Source organism: Cetorhinus maximus, chromosome 10, assembly GCF_964194155.1.
Source record: "Cetorhinus maximus chromosome 10, sCetMax3.hap1.1, whole genome shotgun sequence".
NCBI lineage: Eukaryota > Metazoa > Chordata > Chondrichthyes > Lamniformes > Cetorhinidae > Cetorhinus > Cetorhinus maximus.
Window position 1 is genome coordinate 63,233,504 of NC_135888.1, and position 10,032 is coordinate 63,243,535.

The following is a 10,032-nucleotide window of genomic DNA, read 5'->3' on the forward strand; positions in this document are numbered from 1 at the left end:
AAGCACCTTTCATCGTCTGTTCTTTGAAAAATACTTTTCGATTCATTGAGGCCTTATTTTTGTTGAATGTATCTAAGAAACAAACAGAAACCAGATGCCTAAGCGGTGGAGCAGAGGCCAAATAACTTTTTTCTTTCTCCCTCTCTCCTCCATCCTACTTATCCACCAGGCCCTAAAATTTAAGGGATAAAATTAAAAATATGAAAAGGGCACTTGGTTCATCATTCTCATTCCCTCAATGAAACATATGCAATTTTCTCTGTTATGGGCTTTGTCCAGATTGCTTAGCCTTCTGAGAGGAAACCAACACAAACCCAGAGAAAACCTTCAATATAAAAGTATCTCTAAAACTAACTAAATTTAAATACGTACTCGAACAAGATTTCACCATATTAATCTGGTATTATACCTACGCTATTTAATTTAACTACATTCAAAAAATGACTCATGAGTGGTCCCAACAGTACATGACCCAATGTGTTCTGTAAATAATTTTGTGTCTTTATAAGCCTCACTCTAATTCCAAACTGGATACTTATTTAGATCTTTTGCAAAGAAGTGCTCAATCAACAGTACACTAACTCCTTTGAATTTAGGACCCAAGGTTGACTTAATTGAACATTTATTTTTAACTACAATGCCTCAAATTCAAAATTCTTATTCTTGTGTTGAAATCCCTCTATGGTCTCACCCCTCCCTTTCTCAGTAACCTTCTCCAGCCGTAGAACTGTCCAAGAAACCTGTGTTTCTCCAATTCTGGATTTTTATCCTTGCTCAACTGCCTTCATGCAACCATTGGCAGCTGTGCCATCAGTTGTTATACTGATGCAATTGTGTAAAATTAGTCATAAAACAATATTTAGGTGAAACTTTTCCTTCACTGCAGAATATTGTGTTTTATCCCACCAATAGGAACTTTATACAAACTATATGTTATGCACTTCTGGTCCATTGAGCAAGTCAGGCAGGATTCATGAACTGTCTCAAGCAGCAAACTTTGTAAGAAAGTTATATTATTGGGAATTTACAGAGAAATTGCTATTTTGCATGTGTAAATTTTGATCAGCTCTTAAATATAAATGAACACTTTTTCAAATCTAAGGGTGGAATTGTCCCAGGTTTGCACAAAGTGTGGTAATAGGCGGGGAAAAAAGTTGTTTTACCCTTGGCCGCAATGACAAGTTTTTGCGCCATACCGTCCCAGTCCCGCCTCATTAATTATGCAGCCAGGAAACATACCATCTCACTGGCGGACGGCCTCTGATTTGCCTGCCACGCAGTTACCTCGCCGTTTTCTCACGCAGGGCGCCATATCTAAACTGCAGCCGTGCGCGCACTCCTCAATGCTTGCAGCCCAGGACTGCTTTAGTGAAGACATGGCATCAAAAGCCAAGAAGAGTGCAGCCCCCGATTCAGTGCGCATCCCTGGGATGCCTTCTGGACACCACGGATGCCCACCGTGATGCCCTCTTCCCTGCACTGGCACAGGAAGCCCATCAGTCTCACCACTCCTGCTTGGGAGGGTGGCAGAGGTGGTCAACGCCAAGGCTGCACACAAGAGGTCGGCCAACCAGTACAGAAAATGGATGAATGAACTCATCCGTGCTGCCACTCTCACACTCACAAGGCCATCCACATTCACTGGCATTTCACGCACTGCCAGCTCAAGGGACATCACCACTTTCTCTCTCACACACGCCTCCACATCTCCATCTGGCCTCATCTCCTCTGCTGACTGTCTCCTCAGCCCTCACCATCTTGAGACCACTTGCACATATCAACACTTGCCCTCACACACACCCTGAGATATCCCCTTTCCCCAGTACAGCCCTCACCCTGCAGCCTCTTCCCTTGCCTGAGGCAACTTCTCCCCCTTCCCCAAGCAAGCCCTAGCCCTGCAGCTGTTGAAAAGCCACCCCCGCCTTACGGCTGGCCTGAGAGGTAGACACCTGCCCGTGAGCTCCCCTAAAAGTATTGTGGTGCTGTCTGCAAAGCCTGGCGCTGATGACTGTGAGTGCTGCTGAAAGCTAGGTAGCTTGACGTCCTGAGTGAAGTGCAGCTCACCAGGTGCGCGTCGCTTATGTATGGTTGTGAAAGCATGCCCAGTTGGTCCAGCCTGGGGACATGATTCCAGCACACAGGGTTTATAATTTATAATTTAGATGCAAACGTATTAAAATTACGTTCCCAATGTGCGGTGGCGGGAAGCGCGGCCCACTATTAACAGGTGGAGCAGACGATCACAAACTGGTTTCACGACAATGTGAAACCATTTTTGGCCGCCTTGCCTAATATTACAAACTTCAATATGAAAAATGGTGGAGGGGGAGGTGCTGTGGTGGTGGGGGGATAAAAGGATTAAATATCCCCTAAGGAAAGCATAGTCTCCCAAGTTACAGGATGATTGAAGACACCAAACAGAAAGCTTTAGAATTGCTACTTCAGTGTAACTTGCACGCACACCTTTAAAAAGGATGGATCTGCAGTCAGTGGCAAATGAGCAGCTCTTGCTATTCATTAGATTTACACTTGCCCTTCATTAAACTTACACTTGTGCACAGACTTCCTATGGTCCTTTGGACTGGAAATTGCAGTTATTAGAAATCCAAAACAACACGCCTTCTACAGAGATCTTTGTTTTCATGGAAAATGGCTGTGATTCTTGTTGTATTATGTTTGTTTAATACAAACTTGCCAATCTCACACAGTACTGGTAAACTAAATGTAGACTTCATTTATTTTAAAACGTAATACAGGATTGCTCAGCAGACATAATTACTATAACGATTCAGCAGCTATTGTTAATACAAAAGTACAGATGCAACTCCTTCACACCACGTTCCGTCAACTAAACTGAAAGCTCGTCTGAACAATGTCTGCAGGTCATATGGTTTACATCCTGGCTACTTACTTATTAGTATATTCTCTCTCAAAGTGATATCACAAAAATTCTCCTTAAGAAATCAGATTGAAGGATTCTTATTAAGTCATGCAGGGCGGAATCTTTAGGTCCTGCCTCCAGGTCACTGCAGGCAGAGTGGGACAGTGCAGCTGTCTGTAGGCGGCATTCCAGTAATAAACCTGGGAGCCAGTGCTTCAGGTAGGCTTCAAAGTCACCCAAAACAAAAACAGAGAAGCAGGTCTGGCAGCATCGGTGGAGAAGAAATCAGTTAACGTTTCGAGTCTTCATGACCCTTTGGCAGAGATGCTGCCAGACCTGCTGAGTTTTTCCAGGTAATTCTGTTTTTGTTTTGGATTTCCAGCATCCACAGTAGCTTTTAGCTTTTTGTTTTTATTCAAAGTCACCCATCCTGCTGAGTTCAGCTAGAGGCCATGTAATGGCACAGCCAATGGTAAATGCTGCGCTGCTCAAATCCCAAAGGGAAACTTGAAACAACTGCCACAACTGTTTTGTAATTTGTATATTTCTAGATGTGTGCCTTGAATTCAGTAGTAATAAGTGCACCAAATCTTATAGGTTTCTTAAAAAAAAAATTAAACCTTTATTAAATAAAAAAAATATTTTAAGCACATACGTAGGTTTACAAATTACTACGATAACAACTTCTAGCTGCCCTGATTAATCTAACTCCCAGTTACACCTCCATTAAGGCAACAGTAAAAACACACAGATTTTAAAAGACCCAGGCAAAGTAACACAATACCCTGAACAGTTGAATTCAAAGTGAGCTTTCTTTGCTTCAGTTCTTGCAGACAGCAGTTTGGGAACAGAGGCTGAAGGCCTTTAACACTTGTTATATCTTTGAATGCCTTGCCTTGCACATAGTCTTCACTCCTTTATGCATATTCTCCCCTTTGAATGCAAATTTCCATTGTTCAATATGTTTTTGAACTTTACCTCTCTAATAATAAAACCTATCATCGTACCAATTTTACCATTAATCTTTGTGAAAAATAAGCACACTGTTTCTTAACTTCTCCAGGCTAGGTGAAACATTTCACCTCTTCTTTTGAATACAAGCTACTCTGGTTTATTTAAAAATGCAAATGTTCTCTTTATACCTTACATTCTAAAACTTCAACCATGTTTACCTATTTAACATTTCAAACCTAGCTTCTCTTCTGACAATCAAAGCCTTCAGACCAGCTGTCTCTAATTCAATTAAGTCTCACACAGATACATAGACACAGACCCCATTGTTACTCTACTTTACAATAAATTCCAAATAACATTATAAAAATTAATTATTACATCCCCCTCCTTCCTAAAAAATTAACCATCATAATTTAAAAAGACGGCTTCAATTTCTGAACCCATCTTACATTACCTCCTATGCTTATTACACTATTACATTACCAGATGCAATACACACAAATCCTTGGTATCAACAGAAATCATTCCAGTTCAGTGTCCAAGTTTTAAATGTCCAATTTTCCCTTCAAGCTTCAAACTCTTGACAATGCATCTGCAATCAGATTTTCTTGTCCAGACACATGTATAATCTGCAGATTAAATGGTTGCAGTAATAAGCTCCATCTGAATGGACTCCTGAATGACAGAAACCATGGCATGAAAAACCTTTAGGAATCTCCACCAGATCCTCCCGCGCATCCCGCTGGACATCCAGCATTTGCCGCCTAATGGACAACTCAAGAGGCTCATCATCTGCCTCGGACTCAACATGGTCCTGGGACTTCTGTCCCAAAATTTGTCCAGAAACTTTAAAGCATTGTGGTCTGTGTAAACAATTATTTCTGACAAATTGTTTGCCACATAAATCTCAAAATGCTGCGATGCTAACACCAAACCCAAAGTTTTCTTTTCGATCATTGAATATCTTCTCTGTTGTGTAAATTTCCGGTAAATCCCACTCATGCCCAGAAATCTCAAAACTTCCTGTTTTGTTGTAGGCACAGTGAAATCCACAATTGCCTTGACTTTCACATCTCTTGGAGCCACCTTACCATGTCCGATGGTATGACCTAGATACATAATTTGCGCTCTTGCAAATGCACTTTTAGCCAAGTTCATCACCAAAATAGCTTCTTATAATTGACAAAACAATTCTTCCAGATTCTGTAAATGCTTCTCCCACGCCTGACTGAAAACTATCAAGTCATCACTATAAACCGCACAAATGCTCAGACCTGCAATTACTTTGTTTGTCAGTCTTTGAAATGTTGGAGGTGCATTTACCATACCAAATGGCATGACTTTAAACTGATATAGTCCATCTGGCATCACAAAAGCCGATATCTCCTTTGCTCTCTCCGATAACGGTACTTGCCAATATCCTTTTAACAAGTCAAGCTTTGTGATAAATTTTGATTGTCCCACTTTCTCAATGCAACCTTCCAACCATGTTATATGATATGAATCCACTTTTGTCACTGCATTCACCTTTTGATAGTCCACACACAGTCTGTGTGTTCCATCTGGTTTCGGTACCAGCACAATAGGTGAACTCCAGTTACTGCAACTAGACTCACTGATGTCATTTTGAAGCATTAATTCAATTTTGTTCTGTACTTGTGATAACTTTGCCAGATTTAATCTATAAGGATGTTGCCTTAGCGAAAATGAAACTTCAACACATCATCATGTATAACTAAATTTGCCCTCCCTAGTTTATTCCCATGAATACCTTTGTGTGACTGCGATAGCTTCTCCAAATCACTTTGACACTTGTCTGGAAGGTAACTCAATGTTACATTTAAATTTTCAAGTAAGCCCACGTTATCCAATTTGATTAGAGGAAAATCAGTTTCAGGATCCTGCATCTCTACCTCTTTCTCGTTATCTACCACCACTAACACCCCCTTTTGGTCGTCTTCCCTATCAAAGTACTTTTTAAGCATTTTTAAATGATACACCCTCTGCTTCTTTCTTCTGTCTGGTGTATTAAATAATTTACTTCACTCAGTTTCTTTTCAATCCTGTAAGGCCCACTGGCAGTGACCTCCTGAGGTCATTGCATGCGCGAGGGCTTGCAGGTCCAAGCGCAACCCCAGGAACCACTGATTATGTTCCAGGAGCTGCCTCTCCATGAGGGTCACCATTCTCTCAATGGAGAAGGCAGTGTGTTTGGTTCTGAGGGTCCACACAGTACTCATGCTCCGCATGGACTCCTCAATGACAGAAACCATGGCATGCAAAACCCTTAGGAATCTCCGCCAGATCCTCCCGCGCATCCCGCTGGACATCCAGCATTTGCCGCCTAATGGACGACTCAAGAGGCTCATCATCTGCCTCGGACTCAACATGGTCCTGGTCTCTAGCAGTCCTCTGCTGGCGCCCTGGACACATTCTACCTCCACCTGCTCTTCATGCGAGTGTGCCGTGTCCTCACAGCTGTGTACTGACATTGTAGCCGACGATCTAATGCCCATCAAGGTGCTGGTATCTGCACTGGTGCCTGATGCAGAAAGGGCGTGTGATGCAGATGCATCTGATGGGCACTGGTCCTCTGGCATCAAGGGTGGCTCAACGAGATCCTGTGCTCTTTGGCTTGATGGCGATTCTAGGGGAGAAAAATGGCATGTCATTAGTATCAATCATCACATTGTTACTGTGCATGCTAGGCAGGCTGGTGAGACAATGGAGATCTGTATCATGGTGCCATCGTCTTTCAATGAACAATGGGGACTCCAGGTTTGAAATTTCCATTATAGATGAGACAACACAACATTTATACATTCCGACACGCTCACATCTGTGCACCACACTCTTACCCTTGTCAGAGAGCCCTGCCTCTCCATGACCACTGGAATGAGCTGGGCATGGGCGCTCCACCTCAAAGGCATCCATCTTGTTCCTCGTCAACATGAACAGGTTTGGGGGGCCTGAGTCTGTCCTCAACCTCTCGATGGTTTTATGGCTTCTCTTCTCTTCTCTTGAAAGGACAGAGGAACATTCAATAGTCCACTCTCTACCTGCACCATCATTGCAGCCTAGCCATCTCCCCCTGAGGAACACCTTACAGGGCACATCCGTGTCTTGGCCCTCAACTCCCAGCGCAATCAGGCTGAGCAGCCAGAGCTCACTGCCCTGGCCGGCGTCAATATCATTGACAGTTGGCACTCATACTCTTAGACCCCTGGGCACTGGGAAGTCGGGGGGGGAGGCCAGCCATTAACACTTCCCCACACAGATCCATGGCAACTCGGTACTCACCCTTGCTGAGCGCAGATCATTGAACTTTTGCACCCATCACGTCACACAACATCATAGCAGCTGACCTGGGGTGCCAGCTCTGCTTATGCTTTCTTGGTCAGGTGTGGTGGCCTCCTCTTGCCATCCCTGGGGATGAGGATATCCCGCCTGGCACTGATCTCCTCCACAAAGATTCCCAGACCCTCATTCGAGAACTGGGGAGTCAAGTGCCCACGGGACTTGCCCTCCCGCCTGTTGTGCCCAGCAGGTGCAGATGACATTGCAGCTGAAAAAAAATGTTTAATCAACAACTCCAAAGCTACGAAGTGTCCCCTGGCAGCCTTGAGTCCATGAGTTTGTGTGATATACAGCGCGAAATGGTCTGATCAGGGTAGCTATTATCCTGCAGAATGCCTTTGATGCGCCCTATTTCAGCATCAAGCTTGCATGGTGAGCAAATAGCTTGGGCCCTATTTAGAAGGTTGCCAATAAGACCAATCTTATAGCGTGTGGTACTGTAAGAATCCTATTGTGTATGTTGACCAGTGAAGGTAAGCTTGCGGTAGACTGTGGTAGAGAACCCCTTGGCAGATTTCTCAATGAGAACATCAAGGAAGGGGAGTTCATTTGTCTGCTCCATTTTAAAGTTATGTCCCAAAAACCGGAGGATTGTATTAAGCAGCGTGACCCAGCCTCTGTTTGCAATGGGCAGGGTACAGGCCATACCAAACCAGCCTGTGCTTGCAAAACTCAAAACACAGTGCCCAAAATTAGATGTGATTCCACCTTCGGACATTTGCTAAATAATCTTCAGTGAGCTAAGAATTAAACTGACAACCAGTTTAAGGCTGTCAGTTGGGCTCGCAATGTAGAGCATTTGTGTATACTGCTACATATATTAGTGCACAGGGCCCTGTTCTTTGCAGACAGAATGAACATGTTTCAGCTAAACAAAATAAGTGACAGGCATTCGCTGACTCATTCCTCAGTGCAATGCTTTGACCCATTAGGGTCAAATTGCCTGGTTTAAATTTCAAACAATGCTTGGCAGTTAATTGTCAGTCACCATCACTGGTGCATTCTCCATGGCAATGCCACTTGCCAACCAGTCAGCACTCTCTTCACATACTGTATAAATTGTTGTTTTCCCATTATAATGGTATTCCTGCGGTTTGTCCTGATGAGTGCAAGACGAAAAACTTAGACATGACTCCTTTTTCAGCAATACTCAAGTTCTGTACTACCAAACAACTATATGAGGATAAAGTTCATGGTCTGAAGTTGTTGAACTCAATATTGAGTCCAGAAGGCTGTAAAGTTCCTATTCTGAAGATGAGGTACTGCTCCTCAACTTGCATTGGGCTTCACTGGAATATTGCAGCAGGCCGAGAACAGAAATGTGAGCATGAGAGTAAGATGGTGAATTGAAATGGCAAGTGACTGGGAGGTCTGGGTCATGCTTGCGGACTGAACAGAGGTATTCTGAAAAGTGGTCACCCAGTCAGCGTTTGGTATCCATAATGTAAAGAAGACCACATTGTGAACGGTGAATACAGTGGATTAAGTTGAAAGAAATACAAGTAAATTGCTACTTCACCTAGGAGGAGTGTTTGGGGCATTGGACAGTGAGGAGGGAGGAGGTAAAAGGGCAGGCATTACACCTCCAGCAATCACATGAGGAAGGGGATGAGGAGTTGGGAGTGATAGTGGAGTGGACCAGCGTGTCGCGGAGGGAACAGTCCCCTTGGAATGCTGACAGGGGAGGGGGGGTGAGGGGAAGATGTGTTTGGCGGGGACATCATGCTGGAGTTGGTGGAAATGGCGGAGGATAATCCTTTGAATGGAGAGGCTGATGGAGTGGAAAGTGAGGACCCGATTATGGTTCTGAGGAGGGGAAGGGGTGAGGGCAGAAGTGCAGGAAATGGGTTGGACACAGTTGAGGGCCCTGTCAACCACATTGGGGGGAAATCCTTGGTTGTTAAAAGGAAGCCATGTTGTAAGTGCTATTGTGGAAGGTAGCATCATCAGAACAGATGTGACTGAGGCAAAGCTTTAGGAGGAGCTGGTGAACTCTGACAGTAACTTCCTAATTCACACATTTAACTGCACTCATTGAGTCAGTGAACGTCACTGTCCCGTTTATGCTTTAAGAACAGTGGGCACTAATAGCCATAAGGATTGTCCTAATTTACGTCATCACAGCGAGGGCTTGGGGGTGAGGGTGTAAATCAGCAGTAACGAGAAATGATACTGGCACTGACAAGTGTGAAGGAAACATCTAGGATTTAATGCCAATTCAGCGGGACACACTCTCGTAACTGAAATTTATAGTTAAGTCAGTGAGTACTCTGTTATCTTATTCTATTCTCCCATTAGGTCATGAGAAATAGAAATTAATTTAAAACATCACTTCAGTGGTACTGGTCATTCAAACGTTAAATTTCAATGCTTTCATTGCTAATATATAATGAGAAACATATATATACTGCACTATATAAACAGACTATATGCTTGATAAAGTCAAGCAATTTTTCAGCTATTGTATTTACAGGAGCTACACAATGAAGATAGACTGATAAAAAATGACAAGATCCCTTAAAGACTCCAGGCTGAGTTGCAGACCATTGGTCCCATCTCAGGAAGAAGCATGTCATTCTGCCTGAGTGTCATTTTACATTCATATTGTAACGAAAGCAAATGATTGAATTGTATGTGAGAATGTATGTGAATCATGATCCTGAATTCACATGTATTTCAAAATACAAAGCACCCCATTTTGTTGTGTTTCATTATTTCAGTAGTCTGTTAAAACCCATTAAGATACAGACTATAATTATTTTTAACCTTTACATCTGAAATGTTGCCTTATGGTGGAGCTTCATACAAAAATGCTAAAAACTGTATATGTAATGATGTTA

The 10,032-nt window shown here is 43.1% G+C and overlaps 1 long non-coding RNA gene across 1 annotated transcript in view; it reads left to right on the plus strand.

Moving 5' to 3' along the window:
* Positions 1 to 9,769, plus strand: part of LOC144685241 (uncharacterized) — a 29,495-nt gene extending 19,726 nt beyond the window's left edge. The window contains exon 3 of the long non-coding RNA XR_013577679.1: positions 9,666 to 9,769. This is a non-coding gene — a long non-coding RNA (uncharacterized LOC144685241). The remainder of the gene's footprint in view (positions 1 to 9,665) is intronic.
* The last annotated feature ends 263 nt before the right edge of the window (positions 9,770 to 10,032 follow it).